This window comes from Balaenoptera borealis (assembly GCF_965194805.1).
Source record: "Balaenoptera borealis genome assembly, chromosome: 11".
NCBI classification, from domain to species: Eukaryota; Metazoa; Chordata; class Mammalia; order Artiodactyla; family Balaenopteridae; genus Balaenoptera; species Balaenoptera borealis.
In genome coordinates this window covers 28,772,290-28,793,341 of record NC_138868.1, presented here as the reverse complement: position 1 = coordinate 28,793,341, position 21,052 = coordinate 28,772,290, and the positions used below count along the sequence as shown (strand labels likewise).

The window sequence follows — 21,052 nt, the reverse complement described above, 5'->3', positions numbered from 1 at the left end:
AAGAGTCTCTTAAAGATACATACTGAAATGATATGATGTCTTGGATTTGCTTCAAAATAATTTGTGGACCAGTATGTATCTTAAAGATACATACTGAAATGATATGATGTCTTGGATTTGCTTCAAAATAATTTGTGGACCAGGGTGGTGATAAGGATGGGGAAATAGATAAGACTGATCATGAGCTCATATTCCCTGAAGATGGATGATAGCTATATAGGGCTTAATTATACTCTTTACTTTTATATGGTTGGAATTTTCCATAATTGAGAAGACATGCATGGGGAAAAAAAAAAAAAAAAAACAGGCTTGCACCCAAAGCAAACAACAAAAACAACACTGTATCAGGAGGAAAAAAAAAAAAAAATAGGTTAGTTGAAATTCAACTGGCTACTATTAAACATGCCATTTATTCAGTCAAAAATTAAGCATGTGCCTAGTATTTGTCCCACACTGGGGATATAAGAGTGAACAAGACAAGCAAAAGTACTTGCCATTGAGGAACTTACATTCTAATGAGGAAACAGACAATAAATAAGTAAAATATACAATATATCAGATAGTGATCAGAGCTATGGAGAAGATTCCTTCAAGTCTTTGCTCAAATCATATCTTCTCAATGAAACTTCCCCTGGGTAAAGGGTTAACAACACCCTTTCCCTTTTCCTACAAATATGCCCTTGGGTTAATATTTTAGCACTGTTTCCCTAAAAATCTGATAAAGGTAGAAGAGCAGTTGTGTCACTAAGCAACAGTGCTTGTGGTAAAAACAACCCTGGATTGATAAGTAGCATCTGGATTTAAAGTTATATATGTGAACTACAAATTCTCCGTTGGAATCTATAGCTTTGGAATCCTTGAAAGTGACAATTCTTGTAACTAAACACGTCCCTTGCAGGAACATACTGGGGAAACAGGGTTTCTAAGCCAGGGTGCATATTGTACTTACCCAGCTGGACCACCTCTTTTCACACCTGAACTAAAACTTTGGTCGGGGTGCAAAAAAGACTGGCTCCTGGATGACTGTAGGGATTGCTGCAAAGACTACTCCCACTGTAGAGAAACATTTGCCCGTCCTGCTGGCATGCTATTTTTCCTGACCTCTATCCTTCTAAGTAAAGCTTAGTGCAAGTAGGGCCTATGGTAGTTTAATTGAACCAGAGAAGACTTCCCAGGTGGCAATCATGTTAGGAGCTAAAGAGAAAATGAGCCGGAAATCAACCATGAAGCAGACCAGCAGGACCATGGGAGAACTCGAAAGGTTCCGAATGAGATATCTGGGCACGTGGACAGTCCAGGAATGCAAGACTAGAGGTCAGAAGCTAAAGTCTGCAGGCACTAAAAGGGGCATCTGTAGCTTCATTTGCACAGCTACCCTCCCATTACCCACACACGTGTAGGATGCCTGCATTTGGCTTCCTGGCTTTTGGATGGATCCTGGGGAGCAAACTCAAACTCCCTACCACTGCTCTTGCACCTGTTGATGGCACTGATAACTGTCTGCACCTGGCTGGAGTGGGTGCCACAGCCAATCGGCAGCAACTCCTGGGAAGCCCATCCTGACAAAGCACAGTGGATAAGTCAGAGCCTTAAAGCAGCCAAAGCACTGCTGTGCCAAGGCAGCTCTGGCAAGTTAGTGGGAGCATGTGAGAAACTGCATCTCTAGGCCCAGGATGTTGGGTCCAGGGACTGAAGGAATGCTTCAGAGGGCTTGGTCTCCTACGTATTATGTCAACAGAGGAACATCCCGTTTCCATGGGCCCTTCACAGTACAGCTCCCATCTGCTTCTCTAGCTCACCCTCCACTCCAGACCCTTCCTGCCCAGCCTGCTCTCAACATGCTGTGCTTCTCACCACTGCTTCAACACTTGAGGCCTATTCACACCCCCGTGTCTTGCTAAATATTATTCCCTCTGCCTGGCTCGGACTTATCCACCTCACTTTCTCTATCTGACCCAGAAAAGGTTGCTGCAGGCTAGCTGACTCCCTCTCTTGACCTAAAGCCACCTTTGCTGTAGGCGTCCCTCTCTCCAGCTCCTGCTTCTTCCCCTTTCCCTTAGACCTATCCACATCTCCATTAAGTTCTCCTCTAATCATTCAATTTTTGTGTGTTCCAGCTCTTTCCAACTGAGACTCTGACTGAGAACATTTACAGAAATGTATTGAATATTTTTACTTGTCAGTTTCTTCGCTAAGATTATAACTTCCTCAAATGTGGAAACAATTATTTTATCTATTTGTTCAGTAGTTTAACAAGTATCAATATTTACAAGGTCCTCCACTATGTCAGGACCCCAGGGATAAAATGCCAAGCAAGAAAGACCATGCCCTCATGGAATTCCTGTCTACTAAGGGCCATTCAAAGACTGTCTTGGGATTTCTTAATTTTGGAGACCATATCATACATCATATCGAGCATTTTAAATGTACCAGTAAAAGTTATGAAAGCAGTCTTACAATTTTTTGTGTGGCATCATGAGATACAAATAGCACATATAATTCACGAATTGTTATGATTTTATAGAAATTATGCTTATCGAGGACTTCAAAATTAAGAAATAAACTTTTCAAAAGCAATGAAATATTTATGAATACCCAACTAAATAATGAAGTCAATATTTAATTATTAATTCAGATTTTCTTCATTTTTAAACTTTGGACTTTTTTATTAATTTAAATTTATGAATTTGGATTTTTAGTTTTATTTTCACATTTTGGAATTTTGGGAGACATGATAATAATACTCACCAATATCTGACCCTCCTTACCTCTGGGCAAATAGAAAGCTCTACTTCTCAGTCCCTACAGTTGAGCAAAGCCATGTGATTAGTCCTGCCCAATGAAAGGGAAGTGATGGGCAGAGAAAAGCCTCGATTATTCAGACTCCCTGTCTCTGCCTTGGCAATCAGGAAGTCTGGGTTTTCTAGATGGGGCAGCTAAAAGACGGTGGAGGTTCTATCAGCCTGGGTTCCTGAGTGACTTTGTAGAGCCCAGAATGCCCCTTCCCTCACCATTAACCTGCAATGAACGTGTAACATAAGCTAGAAATAAAGCTTTTTGTATTGAGCCACTAAGGACTTGGGAAATAATTGTTGTTGTAGCATAATCTAACCAATGCTTACTAATACAAAGCCCCATGTTGGTTTTTTGTTTTTTTTCAGGTCTCTTACATTTTCAGAGGCCCTGTATCCAGGCCTCAGACACCATGCCAACACTACCTAGTAAATGAAACAACCCTAAATCTACTAGGGGACACAGGAGATCAAATGAGAAGTTAAAGTTTAATCAATGCAATTCATTCAATAAAGACTTATTGAGCTCATGCTACGTGGAAAGAGGATGAGATCAACTTCCCCTGAGTCACGTGGGCTCCATGAGAGTGCGGTGGATACTGGAACAGATTCAGAGTTCTAAGTAGGAGAAAGACAGATGGCTGCTCCGTAGACAACCACTAGTATCTGCCTCAGGGCAGCAACTCCAAAGTTGATGACTTCTTTCACCAATGGTCCCAAATAAAATAAGGATAAGACACTTCTGGTACTAAGGAAAAAATGATTTCTCTGGGAGGATAAACAGAGACACTGCTCTCTGTTGTTTCAGTCTGCAGGCTATTAAGGAAGGCCAAGGAGGATGGGTTCTTATAAGGAAAAAGAGGCCATTCCATTAAAGAGAGAGGAAAGCACTTTCTCTTCAAGTGGGGTGTGGAGAAAGAAACTGGCTACCTGAGAGATGACAGTGACCAGAAAAAAAAAATAAGAGAAAGAATGCAAGAAAAAAAGCTCTCAAGGATTCTGACCCAGGAAGATTCTCTATCTCTGGCTATTAGTAATTCTATAGTTAAAATATTACCTCGTACAATGCTCCCTGTGAGGTTGAGAGACTGGGGCTCAGGCTCCTTTTTCTGTTGATATTTGTACTTTTTAAAATATAGTTTTCTGTATATTACAACAAAAGCAAGCAATAACCACTTTTAAATTGATTTTATAGAGGTTAATTTAACTGCAGTAAAATTCACCAATTTTAGGTTTACAATTTGATGAGTTTTGAAGGCATCAAGTTGATCATTACTATCAAGATATAAAACATTTAACTTGGGCTTCCCTGGTGGCGCAGTGGTTGAGAATCTGCCTGCCAATGCAGGGGACACGGTTTCGAGCCCTAGTCTGGGAAGATCCCACATGCCGCGGAGCAACTGGGCCCGTGAGTCACAACTACTGAGCCTGCGCGTCTGGAGCCTGTGCTCCGCAACAAGAGAGGCCGCGACAGTGAGAGGCCCGCGCACCGCGATGAAGAGTGGCCCCCGCTCGCCACAACTAGGGAAAGCCCTCGCACAGAAACGAAGACCCAACACAGCCAAAAAATAAATTAATTAATTTTTTAAAAAAAGAAACATTTAACTTGCCCCCCCAAATTCTCTCTTAGTCCTTTGATATGTACTCTTTCTGAAATGCGGCCTTAAGAAAGTTTGCCAACCTCAATTCCATGAGTGGACTCTCAATAGATTGCATCAAAGATGATAATCATAGACCCCTTTCTAGTGATTGGTTCAGGAATGAGTATGAAAATCTAATTCTGGCTTAGGAGAGGATTGCTATAAACTTCTGGGAAAGCATGGTCATCCTCTTCTGCTCCTGATGGAGTAACTAACTGATGCTAGACATTTCACCATGAACAAACAGAAAACTGGACAAACTTTATGAAAGAACTGTTTTCAGACTTTAGACAACAGGTAGGGCAGGACTGTGATCCATTATGTTTAGCCAATTTCTGCCCAGAGGACGTGTCCAGGCTGCAAAGCAGGGCGGTGTAAGCCATGCAGAGAAGGCTCATCTACAGAGCCAGGGAGACAGAGATGAGGGTTTGGGAGGCTAAGCAGCTGAGATTTCTGAGGCAGAATACCAGAGAAAAGGGAACTAAACAGAGAAAATGCCAGAAATCTGCATCAGGGTCCCAAGTCTTGGCTGAATTCTAAGAGGCCACACAGCTGCTGGTCAAAGAGCAACTATAATGAAAACAACAAAATCAGGCTGCTAAAAGCTGAATATCTTAGCACTTCTCTCATTAGTCATGCCATCCTACTCTCTTTATTAATAATCCTACAGCACGGGGGCCTCTGTTTCCTTTACCCCATCACTTTCTACTCTCATCTCTGATGCACAGAGGAACTTCTCCCATAAAAATGCAATTACGATGGGACTTCTCCAGCGTTCCAGTGGTTAAGACTCCACCTTCCAATGCAGGGGGTGCAGGTTCGATCCCTGGTCAGGGAACTAAGATCCCACATGCCGCACAGTGTGGCCAAAAATATATATTAAAAAAAAGCAACTGTGTGAGTGCTCTAAGATTAACTTGTGATTCTAAAGAAAAATTTGTTTGCCTTATGGGTGGTCCATTTAAGAAAATAAGGGTTCACCATTGCCATCCAAAGATGGAGCCTGAAATAGGTGTTCTGGGGCAGCAAAATTTACCAGAACCCAGCAGGGGGTGGGGAAAAGGGAGGGGACGGAGGCAATAAAAGGACAGAGGGCAACAGAATGAAAAAGAGGGTATTTCTTGGCGCCCATCTGATGATTGTTCTGTTTGGACTGAAAGGTAACCCAACGGCAACAGGAAAATGTTCTATATCATTCTCTGAACTATGAATATGTTTGTAATAAGCCATTCATAAAATCAGATTCTTTCTTGTAATACCTGGACTCACCCATTTCCAAATGTTTTTAGACAGAGTTACAGTCTAAAACAAACCCTCTGGTTCTCAATAAGATAGAATCATTCCTCAACTATCACTTTGCTAACATCTGACTTAGGAACTACAAGGTATCCACAACCATAATTTAATTTCCAACATTCTATTTCAGATTAGAGTAAAACATCACAAAGAATGGGATTAATATGCAGAGCACTGTAGAAGGAGGCTGGGAGTAAGAAGACAAGCAATGGGGAGTTTAGAATCTGCACATAAGCAAGGAGCTAGGAAGAAAAGTTTTCAAGTCCTGTCTGCTTTTCAGTGCTGGGGTCACAGAATTTTCTTCCAACCCAGCAGGTAAAACAAAAGATAATGCCCAGCATCTCCTACTTGGCTCTGCTTGGTACTCTAAGCTTAAAATAGCTACTATAGATAATGAATGCCATAGCATTGCTAATTTATTTAAATGAAAAGAGTCCTCATCTGTGATTTTCCCATCTATATCCACCTGTTAAACTGCCTGAAGCAGAGAACATGCTGGTGGTTACTAGACTATTACTTATACTCGTGGGTTTAGCTCATTAAAATGATTTTGGAGGCTCTCAGAACAATACGCATGGCCTGTTGTCACTATTTCTATTTTTATTTCTTTGGGATATCACCTAGAAAGGCTGGATTGGATTACAGCAAGTGACTACAGCTAAGTGTGAGGGGATGTGAAAAACAGAGTCTTCCTAAGCTTTTGCTACATTCTCAAGAATAGGTGGGAAATGACGCTGAGGAATTTAAAGTCAGTTAGACCTGGATTTGCCAAGGGGAAGTTATTTAACCATTCTGAGCCCTGGTTCTCTTAACAGTAAAGTTGGACAATAATATATATGTTACAGAATTACTGTTAATAATTAGAAGCAACAGGGACTTCCCTGGTGGTGCAGTGGTTAAGAATCCACCTTCCAATGCAGTAGACGCAGGTTTGATCCGTGGTCAGGGAACTAGATCTCACATGCATGCTGCAACTGAGTTTGCATGCCACAACTAAGGAGCCCGTGAACCGCAACAAAGGAGCCCACCGGCTGCAACCAAGGAGCACACGTGCTGCAACTAAAGGAGCTGGCGAGCCACAACTAAGGAGCCCACCTGCCGCAACTAAGACCCGGCACAACCAAAAATAAATTTAAAAAAATAATTAGAAGCAACATATATCTAATACACAAGACATCTGACAAGCGGTTGATAAATGGTACTTGTTATTATAGCTCTCCGAAGTTTGCCAAAAAATAAAATCCTCATTAAATCATATGAGTTTTTCCAGTATATCCCCAATATTTCATTAAGGGCTTACAGATACAAGCACAGTAGCCGTTATATTGGTACCATAGAAAGACACATAACTATACAAAATAATGCTTATAATAAAGCGACTCTCCTGTCAATATAAGTAGAGTTGCATGAGGATTAACTGTGAATGCAAGTGAAAGGGAAGGGATTCTATTTCCAGCTCTAATAGCATAACTTGTAGCAAACCAGTGAATTCTTGCATCAAGAAAAACTAGAAGGAACAACACTTTAAAAAAAAAATCTCTGTTTGAAAGCATTGAGAGCTGCTGAGGCAACCAGGACTGAAGGGCCAAGATCCTAAAGAAAAGTGAAGAGAGAGAGGTAAGCCTGTAAGTTTCCCATTGGGGAATTTCTTAATTCTTAGTGCTGGCTAAAAGGCTAAGAATCTGAGCAGAGTGTGTTCTTAAGAGGCAAAGCAGCTGAAAGAGTTTCTGGACAGAAAACACAAAAAGTGGAGTCCAAAGACAACAGGGATAGGGGGAGAAGCAAGCATGACACAGAGCCGACTTTTTAAGATACACAAAGCAAGAGGGTAAGAATCTAAGGAAAATGCCAATGAAAGCATAGGGGAGTTTACAATGGCCTAACAGTGCCAAGGAAATAAAAGTAAGAGCATATGACCCAGCAAAAAGAAGGGGCCCTAATAAACACCCACAGCCTCTCAGTTAAGACCCTTGGAGGGCTATGTCCACAAGACTGGGGGCAAATCAGTTGGATATTTGTCTTAATAAAAAATACAACACAGATGATTCACGGCAACTCAGTTGTTGATCACATTAAAGTGATCTGACCCACCCTCCCCCCAACCCTAGCTTCCTGGCAGAGAACAGGGTGAGCCCTTTCTGAGGGAAGATAAAATCAGGAACCGATGCAATTTTTTCATATACAATGTCCATCATTTAATGAAATATGACAAGGCATACCAAGAAATAAGAAAAAGAGAAAACCCAGATGATATAAAGAGACCTTCAGATTATCTAGATCACTGCTGTCCAACAGAACTTTCTGCAATGATGGAAATGTTCCATATATGTGACATCCAATACAGTAGTGGTTGCACTTATGTGACTGGTGAGTACCTGACACGAAAACTGAATTTATTTTATTTTAAATAATTGACATTCCTATTTGAATTTAAATAGCCACAAGTACCTAATGATCCCTGTATTGGGCAGCACAGCTTTAAATAGAATGCATACTTTTCATGCTGATAAAGGGAAGAGATAATAAAAAACACTTGATTAATCCAACAAAGGAGGGAAAAAGGAACATAGAACAAACAAGACAAAAAGGAAAGAGATAGTATAATGGTTAATACATATCCAATTATATCAGTAATTATATTAATTACAGAAACAATATATACTGCAATAGAAAAACAAAGATTGTCAGACTGAAAAAAACCAACACACATTCAATTACGGAAATTTCTTTATATACTGCCTCTCCTTCATGCTCTCTTCTTCTTCTCTAGAACTCTCATCATATTAGACATATGCTCACCCGTTCAGTCTATCCTCTATGTCTTCACCTTTTTTCCTATTTTTCATGTCTTTACTTATCTTTGCTGCATTTTGATTAATTTTCTCAACTCTTTCTCCAATTCAGTAATTCTCATTTTTCCTATGACATATCTACTGTTTAACCCTTCTATTGAGTTTTTAATTTCAATGATTTCATTTTTAAGAGTTTTTTCAACTGTTTTTCAACTTCATATATTCTATTCTAATATCACAATATCCTACTCTTTCCTTTTGGTTTTTACTCCTTTGAGCACTTTAATAATATTAAGCAGGGTTACTCTACAGTATGTTTCAGATTGTTGTATTTTATCAAGTTCTTAAAGTCCTAATATTCCTCTTCATCATGTCTAATTATTCTCTCTCATGAATTATTTTCCTCTATGATTTATACATTTTAATCACTAACTCTTCATGGGAGTTCTTTACTGCCCTGGACTGCTTCTAAGAAGTGTTGCTACGGAGAGTTTTGCTTTTGCTGGACACTCTAGGATTTCACTGGTACGAAAGATTAGTGTTCACATTAAAATCCTAGGAAGACTGTCAAATGAGACTTAACATCTACATATGGAAAAAGCTTAGAGCTTTCATTTCTCAGGTGAATTTTCTTTACTTTTTGGTTTTAGTGTTTACCTTTTCTAATTCCCCTTTCATTGAGAGACAGCAATTCCAAGGTCCTACCTGTATGCAGGGACCTAAGTTATAACTTTCTGCCTCACACAAGTCAAAGACTGCCTTCTGCCCTACAGCCTCTAGCCCCTTTATACCGCGTAAGAACACAGCGAGAAGGCACTGGCTCTGAACCAGAAAGTGGGCCCTTACCAAAACTGAACCATGCTGGGACCCTCATCTTGGACTTCCCAGCCTTCAGAACTGGCATTTACCAATTCAAATCATGGGGCATGATAATATGGAAGAAGGTGGCCTAAAGCTGTGGTAATCTCACTGAGCCAGAGAAACAGTACATCCAGGACTTGAGGAGTTAAGTTCCCAGAGAAAAAGGAACCAAAGAAAAATACTATACTGATGACTCACATATGGACTCAAATTTGGACTGGAACATCTCCAAAAACTCAACCTCATGTGTTTGAATTATAAATATGACAGCTGAATATCAAAACCAACTAACTCTGAATGACCTAAACCTGCATATTTAAATAAGTAATTAAAAAGACTGTTTATTAATTTGAAAAAAAAAAAAAAAAAAAAAGCTCCTAGGGGCTATATGCAGTCAACAGCATCCTTTGTACAACTATCCTTCAACTATATCTGATCCAGTAAAAACCAAACTTTGTATCAATGTGATGGTCTTGCATTCACTCCTCAGTCAACTAGAAAGCTGAGCACTGAGAAAAATATCTCAAAACCATACTAATTGTTACCCTTATCAAATATGATCTCTCACCTTGGCTGAACCCTCATTCAGAGTTTCAACTTTACTCATCTCTGATCAGCTTGCTCTCCCAAACTGCGCAATGACTATCTTACAATGGGCCCTCCATATCTGAGGGTTCCGTGTCCTCAGTTGGTTGAATCCCGAGGATGTGGAACCCGCAGTAGGGAGGGCTGCCTGTACTACACCATTTTATATAAGGGACTTGAGCATCTGTGGATTTTGGTATCTGTGGGGCTCCTGGGACCAATCCCCCACTGAGGAAGTACTATATTTTCTTCTAAAGCTCCTACTCAAAGCAGATAATCTGGCTTCCTGTTACATCAATAGAATCAGACCCATCAAGCAGGATGTCTCTCAATATTCTGCTTCCAGGCAGACATTCACATACAACACCACCTACTTTCCTTTAAGCTCAGAAGTTTGGTGTCCCAACTCCTATCCTAGGTACGCTCCTCCATCTCTGAGATCTCTCTCATTTCCTCCCTCTTTTGTGAGACCTTTTCTCCAATATTCTCTCCTGTATCTTCAATCTCTCAACTGGCTTCTTTCTCACACCTGATAAACATACTCAATTGTCTCTCTCTCCCTAAAAGACTAAAATAAAAAGAAATAAATAAAAATAGGGTCTTTTCTCCCAGAATCTTCACCTAATGTCTGGCCTCTTTCTTCTCCTCACTGAAAATACTTGAAAGATTATTTATTCTTCTTGGCTGTACTTTCCAATCATTTTTCTACCACATGTAATCTGGCTTCTGCCCAACCACTTTATTGATATTGTTCTTATTTAGGTCATCAATAAATTCCTCGTTGGCAAACCTAATGGACAGTTTTCAATATATATTTTACAGGACCTCTCCACTGCACATGACACCATTGATCATTCCCTCCTATTTCCTCCTTCCCAAATTCCCTATTTCCTTTTTCTCCCATGGCACTGAACTCTTTGCCAATCACTTCTGTGGTCCTGTGTAATAATTCCCAAGGTGCTCTCCTTCACCCAGTACTCACCTTACGCAATGTACTTTCCTTGCTAGACCTCCCTTAATATCTTGATTTTATTGACAACTTAATAACCAATGAATCCAGTGCTTCAGCAAAGGCATTTTCACACCCATACACATTAACTTGTAGACAGACATTGTCTTGTGGTCATCCCACAGGGCTCATCCTCTCTATGTCCTGAATCAAATTTGTCATCTCCTTTGGTAGAAGTACTCCTGCTCTATGTTCTCTTCTTCAATTGGAGACACCATCATTCACCTATGATAGAAACCTGGGAATCATTCTTGACTCCCACGTCTTCCTTACCCTTCACATCTATGTGCAGTAGTATAGCATGGTGACCCAGAGATTAGCACTGAACAGGTCCTTGCTCCTGATTTATTAACTATACTGGGCAAGTTATTAGATGGCAGTTTCATAAGTTCAACCTAGTACTTAGTCTCTTTAAGCTTATTTTCCCCCATCTGCAAAAATGGAAAAGGTATGGTACACATTACAAAAAGGATTGGCATGAAGATTAAAGAAGGTAATGCATGCAAAGCACTCAGCCTCTTGCTTCATACATAATAAATGCTCAATAAATGTAGCTTGTTTTATCAAACCCATCAAGCCCTATCTACTTCCAAAATATATCTTGAAGTTGTCTCCTCACTATTACCTCCTCACTATTTACTCATTCACTCATTTATTAGCAAATTCTTATTGAACAGTCACATGTTCCACGGACAAAGTTAGGCCTTGGGAATTCATGATGAACAGAGTAGACATTGCCCCTGCTTTAGTGGTACTTCCAAAATGGAGGGGAGGACAGACTGTTACACAGCTATTACATGAAGTCATAAAAAGTCATGACCCTAGGGTTTGTTCTGGTTAGTGAGAGTACATTCTCCAGGTCCCATCCCCTTTCCCTAGGGTCCTGGGTGAGGAAACACATGACAAGCCCAGAGATGAGAGAACTGTTGAAGAAACTCCTGCCAGAGCGATCTACCTAGACCACAAATCTGACTATGTCACCCACTGTGTAAACCTTTCTATGGTTCTTCATTGCCTTCAGGGTAAAGCTGACTCCTTAAAATGACAGATAACCTACCTCATCTCTTAAAATGAGAGAGAGAAAGAGTGCTAAGATATGTTTCAATAATACTGAACTATTTATATTTCTGTATACATGCCATTTTTTTAATGTTTTTATACCTTTGCTCCCAAGGCCCCTGAAACATCCTTCACCCTCTCTCTGCTTTGGTAACTCTTTATACAAGCTGGGATTCTTATGGAAAGAAGAAAAGGAAAGCAAGCCAACTCAAACTAGCTTGAGAAAAAAAGAGAAATTCATTATAAGAATACTGGGGTGTCTCATGCAACAGGACAGGGAAGTGGCTGCACAGCTATCGTAGGTTAACAACAGGACCAGAAGCTTGTATGCTGGGAGCATGCATTCTCTCCACAGCTCATCTCTGCTTCTCCCTGTGAGTTGTCAATGTAACTCAGATTGTTGTTGTTTTTCCACTACCACAAGGCAGAAAACAAGGCAGTTGACAGTTCTCAAGCTTCACTGGGACCCGTGTTGAAAAATTCTAGGGAGGGACACTGATTGGCCCAGCATATTTCAGGTGTCCATTCGCGGACAAAAACTTGTAGGCTAGGGACACAATGTAACAGTGAACTGAATGGCTCTTCTTGCCATAACCATGTGGATGGGGGAGGAAAGCACCTAGAAAAGCTGAGGAGAGAGAACAGGACAGATTAAGGAACACAATGAGTAGAGTACATTTGTACTCATCCTTTATGACAGCTCAGGTGGTCCTCCTCCAGGGACAATCCAGACCCCCTTTATTGGGTTGAATGTCTGTATTCTATGCACCCTTACTGCCCCATATGTATGCCTAGTTGTCTAATACTGCCGTTAAAATATTCAATGATCTGCTTCTGTGTCAGTCTCTCATGAACTCCTTGAGGACAAGTGTGTATCATATTCAGTTTGATTCTTCAAACTCTGAGGATACAAAAGCAAAGCAATAATGAATGTGTAAATTTATTAAATATTTCTGGAAAAAATGAGTAGGTGATTACTCGAACTGACGCGTGAATTTTATTTCTGAAACTCTAGCTATAAAAAGTCATCATTTCAAACTTTCTTTGAAGTCACTACACATGTATCCTCTTACACAGCAAACTCCAGTGATTAATAATTCCAAACCTTATTAATTATCTTTTCTGAAGTAATTATTAGAAGTGAGAGAATCTATATAATGGATTTGATTATATATATTTAAAATCACTTAATTAACCCAATATTCTGAAGAAAAGCACCAAAAAACTCCTACTATGCTTAAGAACTTTCAAATCCCAGCTCATATGACAGCCAGTAAAGTTAAATAAAAACGCCAGTTCATTGACAGAGGCATTCTCTGTTCTCCTTAAAAGTACAGGAAACAGTAGCTCACCACTGTCAAGGCATTTATCAAATATGTACAAAAAATGAACAAAAGGTAAAACAGAGTGAGAAGAATCTTGGTGAAAATTGGCAAAACAATGTTCTGCTCTCCCTCTGCTGGCTCCTAGGTAGTATTGCTCTTCAAAGGCCTGCCCAAAGGCCCAAATGAGGGTTCTCTCACGGAAGCCCCAAAATATTTAGAATTGTTCACACTGTTCATCTAAATAAGCCCCCCTCAAGCCAAAGCATCCCCCCAAAGCCATCAGTATCTTTTCTCCCTATAATTAATAACGGCTAATAATCTGAAAAAAATAGATATATATATGTGTATATAACAGGATCACTTTGCTGTATACCTGAAACTAACACAACATTGTAAATCAACTACACTTCAAAAAAAAAATAAAGTGAAATTATAAAAACAAACAAAAAATAATGGCTAATACAGAAAAGACAAAATAAGTAGACTCTAATGGCTTGACACATAATTTTTCAAGAGAGTAATTCAAAAGAACAGAGATATATGTAATATTATATTTTCTGGTTTTCTAAGAATATGATCCTTACTCATAGATCAAGATGCAACCTGATAGAGTGGGAAAAACCTGCATTTTGAGTTAGAAGACCTGGGTATGATTCTTGAGCTTTCCCGATTATCTACTGGTTGTTTAACCTTTCCTACTTGTCACTTTTATATTGGTCGCATAACGTGACCGTTTTTGGAACTGAGTTTCATCAACCGCTAAATGAAGATGCTAGGCAACAGAACTGTTGGATCCTTTTCTTGTTCTAATATTTTCTGATTTTAAGTGCTGTTGAATTACAAAATTTTAATGGTTTCTGCTTTTTCTTGACACCATTTGAGTCGTTCTCAGACATAAGCAAAATGGTTGAAACCTTTCCTGTCACCATCAGCTTCTTTCCTGGATGCAGTGCCAAACACACTGTGGACACCCAAATGAATGTTGATTGACATATCAATGGTTCTGACGGCAATGAAGAGCCCCGGGGCTTTAATTCAGGCCGAATTCTCTCCTGCTTATACATCAAGAACTCGGAGCAGCAGCTGTGAACAGATCTGTATCTCCTTGCCCACGCCACCCTCACCACTGTCTGAAACCTTTGCTTCAAATGGGAAAAATGAGAAACAGCTAAAAATGTAGTTTCAATCTGTTCTACTGTCCAGTCATTAGTTAAATTCCCTATACCACATTTCTTTAAATCAACTGACTCTTCGATATTGTTGCAAGGAAGGAGGGTACAAAGTGGTGAGAGGGAAGTCAGGAGGTACAGTTTCAAACAGCTCCACTTCTCAGTTTAATATCCATCTTTCAAGACTAAAATACAGCATGTCGTGAACGACAGCACATGTGTGAGCTGCTCACTCAGTGCTCATGTATAATTGGCAGTCTATAAATAGTAGCAAACATAATTTTAGCTACCAGTTATTGAGAGCTTAATTGTGGCAGGTATATATGCATATATATACATTACCTACTTAAGGAGATCAACTATATATATATAGTTGTGATATTGTGATCTGCAATAAGAAATTTTTATGTGGTTTTGGTCCCTTTTCCTGGCACAGAGCTCCCAAAATCCTTAGAACTCCCTAATTGATAAGAGTAGTAAACAAGCTCCTAACAACTACACCAGAGTTTTGTTAATGAGGGGACTAAGGGAAAGCCCCAAAGGCTAGGGGCTGGTTGCCGGGGGAACCAACTAGGTGAGTAGAGGGTTGGAACTATAGGCCTCATCCCACCTCTGAGAGGGGAATGGGGCTGGAGGTTGAGTTCAATCACCACTGGTTAATGATTTAATCAGTTATGCTTAATGAAGCCTCCAAAAAACCCCAAAAGGACTGGGTTGAGAGAGCTTCCCAGGTTGGTGAATTCAGGTAAGCTTCTGGGAGAGTGGTGTGCCCCAGAAAGGGCATAAAAGGCTCTGCACCTATTCTCACCTGCCTTGCCTTATGTATCACCATCTGGCTATTCCTGAGTTATATCCTTTTCTAATGAAGCAGTAATCTAGTAAGTAAAATATTTTCCTGAGTTCTGTGAGCTGCTCTGGCAAATTAATGGAACCAGGGGATCATGGAAACCTCAGATTTATAGCCAGGAGGTCAGAAGCACAGGTAACAACCTGGAATTATGATTGGTGTCTGAAGAAGGGAGGGGGCAGTCTTGTGGGACTGAACTCTTAACCTGTGGGATCTCACACTATCCCCAGGGAGATAGTGTAAGAATTGAGTTAAATTGTAGGACAACCAGCTGGTGTCGTGGAATTGTTTGGTGTGTGGAAAATCCACACATCTGGTGTCAGAAGTAAAGGAGTATATAGTATAAAGAAAAACACACAGGAGGAGGTGTGGTATGTGTGTATATATATAAACTGTAAAAGATTAATAAAAAGAAACCTCAATTGAATGGAGTTGGGAGACCAGAAGGGGGCGCTCTCACAGATGGTAGCAGAGCCCCCCCAATAGGAAGAAGACAGACTCAGCCAATGAAAAGCCATGGACTCTTTGTTTACTACAGCCCTCCCAACTTCCTTTCCTCTCTATAAAATCATTGCCTCCCCTTGCTGTGCAGAGACTTGCACGTGGCTCCCATGGTTGCAGAACCTGAATTGCAATTCTCTGCTGATCCCAAAGAAACCCATCTTTGCTGGAGAAATATCTGGCAGTCTATTTGTTTCAACAATACCACAGAGGTATATACATACATAGATCATACCACAGAGGTATATGTATATACACAGAGGTTTGAACTGCGTGGGTCCACTTAACAACGGATTTTTTTTTTTTTCAATAGTAAATACTACAGGACTCCAAGGTTCATTGAATCCATGGATGCAGAGCCATGAATAAGAAGGGACAACTATATATACTGTTAAAAATAAAACTACAGGCCCAAAATGACATCACTTGCGGTAAAGTCCACAATGTCAAACCTAGATTTAATACCTAATCTAACTGCAGTTGAACATTCTGCAGAAATGTAATCTTAATCAACCAGTTTGGAATTTTCCGGTCAGCACCTTTGAGGTAATCTGTCAAATGGGCCCTCTCCATCCCCCCACCCCCATCCCGGAAGAAGAGGCAATCTGCATAATAAAACCTCTGCCATTCCTTTCTCTCCCTCCCCCCACTCCCCAAAAGATGTCCCTTTCTTTTATTTTGCTAATAGCTCCCTTGCCCCACCCTTCTTCCTACAACAATCTTCCATTTTGTACCACTCCTTGGGATGCCCTTCTAGTTGTTAGAAGACATGATGCCCAATTCATAAACCCTTGAATAAAGCCAACTAGATCTTCAAATTTACCAGGTTGAATTTTGTTTGACTAGCATATAGCTAAACTCTCAATGATTGGAAGCTATAATAATTCTTGCTAGTATATATACTTGTCAAAGAACAAAATTCAACAAAGTCCATTTTAAAGATTTTATTGTTGGGAATTCCCTGGTGGTCCAGTGGTTAGGACTCTGTGCTTCCACTGCTGGGGGCCCAGGTTCAATCCCTAGTCAGGGAACTAAGATCCCGCAAGCTGCACAGTGCGGCCAAAAAATAAAGATTGTATTGTCTTTATTCAGCGATTCATGTACAGATTAGCAGATTGAGAGAAGTTTTGAGGAACTGTACAGAATGAAAGCCTTTTACAGGTAAAAGGGAGCAAGAACAGGGAAGTCATACTAGGCATTTGCTGACTGATTAAAGTGAGGGTATTTTCCTTATACGGAGCAAAGGGAAGTCTAGGAGCCTGGTTAGGTAACTTGTGCTGAGCAGGCAAGCACTGATTGGTTTACCTTGGCCTTCCTTATTTTGGGAGAGCCAAGAATAGAAACTTTGTTAAGTTTTGGTTTGCTGACAAGGAACTTACTTAGCATGAGCGATTCCATCTTGGGCCAAAACTGGTTACTTTAATATATTATATATTATACATATACACACAAACATGTATATGTATATATGCTTGCTACATACATACACACACACACACACACACACACACACGCATATGTTTATTCCCCACAATAACCCTATAAGGCAGATGATATTATCCCTATTTTACAGATGAGGAGTTGAAGTTTAAGTTATTAAAGTAACTTCCATAGGTTATGCCACTAATAAGTGGCTGATCCAGGATTTGAACCAGGCATATAATTCCAGAGCCCACTTAGAGTTGTTTTGTGCCCCAAGTGGTTCAATGAAGTAACTTAGTGTTAGAAAACAATTACTGGGCTTCCCTCGTGGCTCAGTGGTTGAGAATCCACCTGCCAACGCAGGGGACACGGGTTCGATCCCTGGTCCAGGAAGATCCCACATGCCGCGGAGCAACTAAGCCCGTGCGCCACAACTACTGAGCTGGTGCTCTAGAGCCCGCGAGCCACAACTACTGAGCCTGCATGCCACAACTACTGAAGCCCGTGCGCCTAGAGCCTGTGCTCCGCAACAAGAGAAGCCTCCGCAATGAGAAGCCCGCGCACCGCAACGAAGAGTAGCCCCCGCTCGCCACAACTAGAGAAAGGCCACGCGTAGCAACGAAGACCCAATGCATCCAAAAATAAACAAATAAATAAATAAATTTATTTTTAAAAAAAAAAGAAAACAATTACTTATGCAACCTCCAGAGTAACTAAAATGAAAAACCAACAATAACAACTGATAACCCCAAGTGCTGGTGAACATGTTTAGGAGTATAAATTGGAGCTGAATGTAGTGTAAATTGATGCAACCACTTTGGAAAACTCTTTGGCAGTATCTACTCACACTGAACATACACACTGCCTTTTATCTAACAATTCCACTATTCACTAAATATCCACTACATACGTTCACACGAAGTGTGGAATATACGTGCACTAAAAGACAGAATGTGCACAGCATCATTATTTGTAAAAGCCACAAATGAAATCAACCCAATGTCTATCAACAGTGAAATGGATAAAATAACAGGTTCTCACCTTCATGTAATAGAAATACGATTCAGCAATGACAAACAACTACTGCTACACCCAACAGGGGTGGATATAATGTTGTGTCATGGAAGCCAGACACGAAAGAGTATATTCAGTACAATTCCAAATTCCAAAAACAGGCAAAAATAGTCTATGGTAAAAGTAGTTAGAATGGTGGTTACCTTTGGCAACAGGTGACAATAACTGGGGGCAGGGAGGGCAACTTAAAAGAATCTTCTGGGATAGTGGAATTTCTTGACCTGGGTACTGGTTATACGGATATAAAAATTCATCAAGCTATGACTTGTGTACTTCTGTGTGACATACTAAAATTCAATATGAAAGCTTACAGAAAAAGAAGAAGAGGAGGAGGAGGAAAGCAATTACTAAGAATCCGTCCTCGTTCATTTCCCATAACCCCTTCCGGAGAGCCAGGCCATCTCATCCGAAACTTGGGACCCATTTCATGTTACTTCATGTTTTTCCTAGTTTGTGGTTCTTGTGCACATCACCTTCTTCCTCACATACATATCTAATCAGTTACAAAATCCAACTAAATCTGCTTGCTTAAGTTCTATCCTCTCTTGCTTTCTTAATTCCCTTAGTTCAGGGTTTCTCAATCTTGGCACCACTGCAATTTTGAACCAGGTAGTTCTTTGTTGTGAAGGGTTCTCTTGTCCACTGTAGGATGTTTAGCAGTTTCCCTGTCCTCACCCCACTAGATTATCAGTAGCACCCTCTAGTTGGAATAACCAAAAATGTCTCCAGACATTACCAAATGTCTTGAGGGCAAGGGAATCACATCTCACTCCACAGAGCCACTGTCTTAGTAGATCGAAGACCTCATTATTAATCACCTGCATTAGGGCAAGAGATTCTACCTGGCCCTCCTGGACAGGACTGTACCTCTTCCCTATTCTTCACACTCCTTACAGTTTTACAGTTTTCTCCAGGATAAAATCTAGTATCTCTAATATGGCCAAAAAAAAAAAGGGTATTATCTTTCCTCTACTTACCTCTCCAGCTTCCTACCCCAGCTATACTGAATTCCTTGCAGTTCCCTGAAGGATGGATGAAAGTCAGAAGTGTTAGTCAGAAGTGTTAAGTACACTAGCAGCTTAGAAGATAAATGCAAAACTCCTAGGATGTTTTATATATAGAAAATGAGTAAGCATGTACTTTGTGAAACACAGACAGAACTGTGTTAAATATACATAGTAAGTTAGTAAACTATAAGGCATACCAAAGTTAAAATAAATCAAATATATGATGGAACAGAGCATCATTTAGAGTCAAAAAGGAATGGAAAAACCAAGATATGAATAATTATGCCACCTCTGGGAGGACAACTATGTCACCCCTAAATCAGCCATCCATAGGTGACACCTAGTATAGTCTCATACACGCTCTATCCAAGAAATGCAAGTAAAACCCGTGTCTGTTCATCAGGCTAATTAGTAAGCTCTGGTTTTGACCAAGCACGTTTCCCTGCATCTATCCAACAGAGCAGGTGTGTGCCATTGGCCCAAAGCACTTTCCACCTGTGGGCCTCCTTGCTGTAACCTCAACGCTAGTCCTCATAAGCATAAGATGAGTGGAAAAGGCTAATGTGGCAGACAACACACGAACACTGCATAACGCATGACTCAGCTGATGTTGTCCTTCCACTTGCTTGCACCCTAGCCTAAGTGCGTCAGCTTGCCCCAACTCTTTCCCCTTACTTTTCACTAGATATTTAAATTGATTCAGTAAACCATGTTATTCAAGCATCTTAATTTGTCCTGTGAGCCTTCTGTTTCACTACCTCTAGGATAGATTGCCTAACAGTTTACTTGGAGGCCACCATTGCATCAAGCAGTTTTCCATACAATTCAATTCAGGCATTAATCTCCTCCCAGAATTTCCCTGCTTTAGCACCTCTCATTTTATCCTGTCCATATCCTTGCATTTCTGATGGCATTTATCACACCACACTGTGATTAACTATTTATTCCTCTGTCTCTCTCATTAGTCTATGAGCTCTTTGAAAGCAGGTATAAATTTCATTCTTCTTCTCTCATGATAACTTAGCAAAGTGCCAATCACAAAGTAACTACTAAAAGAACTACTGAATGTCACCTCCTGCGGACACAGTTGAGGGGATTACCCATTGTTCTTGCCTTTCTCCCATTTCTAAGATGGGTGGACACAGTTGAGGGGATTACCCATTGTTCTTGCCTTTCTCCCATTTCTAAGATGGGTGTAAATTAGGCAGCGGCAAAACCCTGACTGGGTTCAAAGCAGCATGGAGGTGTTAGGAAGGACCATTAGAGAGGTTCCCTGCAAAAAACAACTTACAGTAGGTGTGTATAGTATTGCTAGCAAGCTTGGGCTTCGATGGATCTTATTTCCCTGTCTCACACTTTTCACCTGGCTAGTTAAAAAAACAACAGTGGGGCGGGGTGGGGGAAGGGGCCTTCCTACCCCCACCTGAAAATGGCTGCAGGCTCAGACGCTTCAGTCTAGGGGATCTAGGGCCGTCAAAGACTGTAGGTGAATAAAATCTGCTTTAGAAATTAATCAGCTCTTAAATTGGTCCAGACAATAGGGTTACAAGAAAGATACTCTGTGTGTGTGTGTGTTTTTCCCTTCTGAAAATTTGCAGGCATCTTCCTGGTGCCTACACTCTACTCAAAGTAATAAACATAGCTATTCTTATAATTTATAATAAAGGAGATGC

General features: G+C 40.4%; 1 long non-coding RNA gene across 1 annotated transcript; it reads right to left on the bottom strand.

The window, feature by feature from the left end:
- Nucleotides 1-209: 209 nt before the first annotated feature.
- On the bottom strand, nucleotides 210-6,896 carry LOC309606603. The gene is made up of 2 exons (XR_014231983.1): nucleotides 4,399-6,896; nucleotides 210-4,090 (listed from the first exon to the last, which is right to left on the bottom strand). It is a non-coding gene; the product is annotated as an uncharacterized lncRNA (long non-coding RNA).
- Between the last annotated feature and the right edge of the window lie 14,156 nt (nucleotides 6,897-21,052).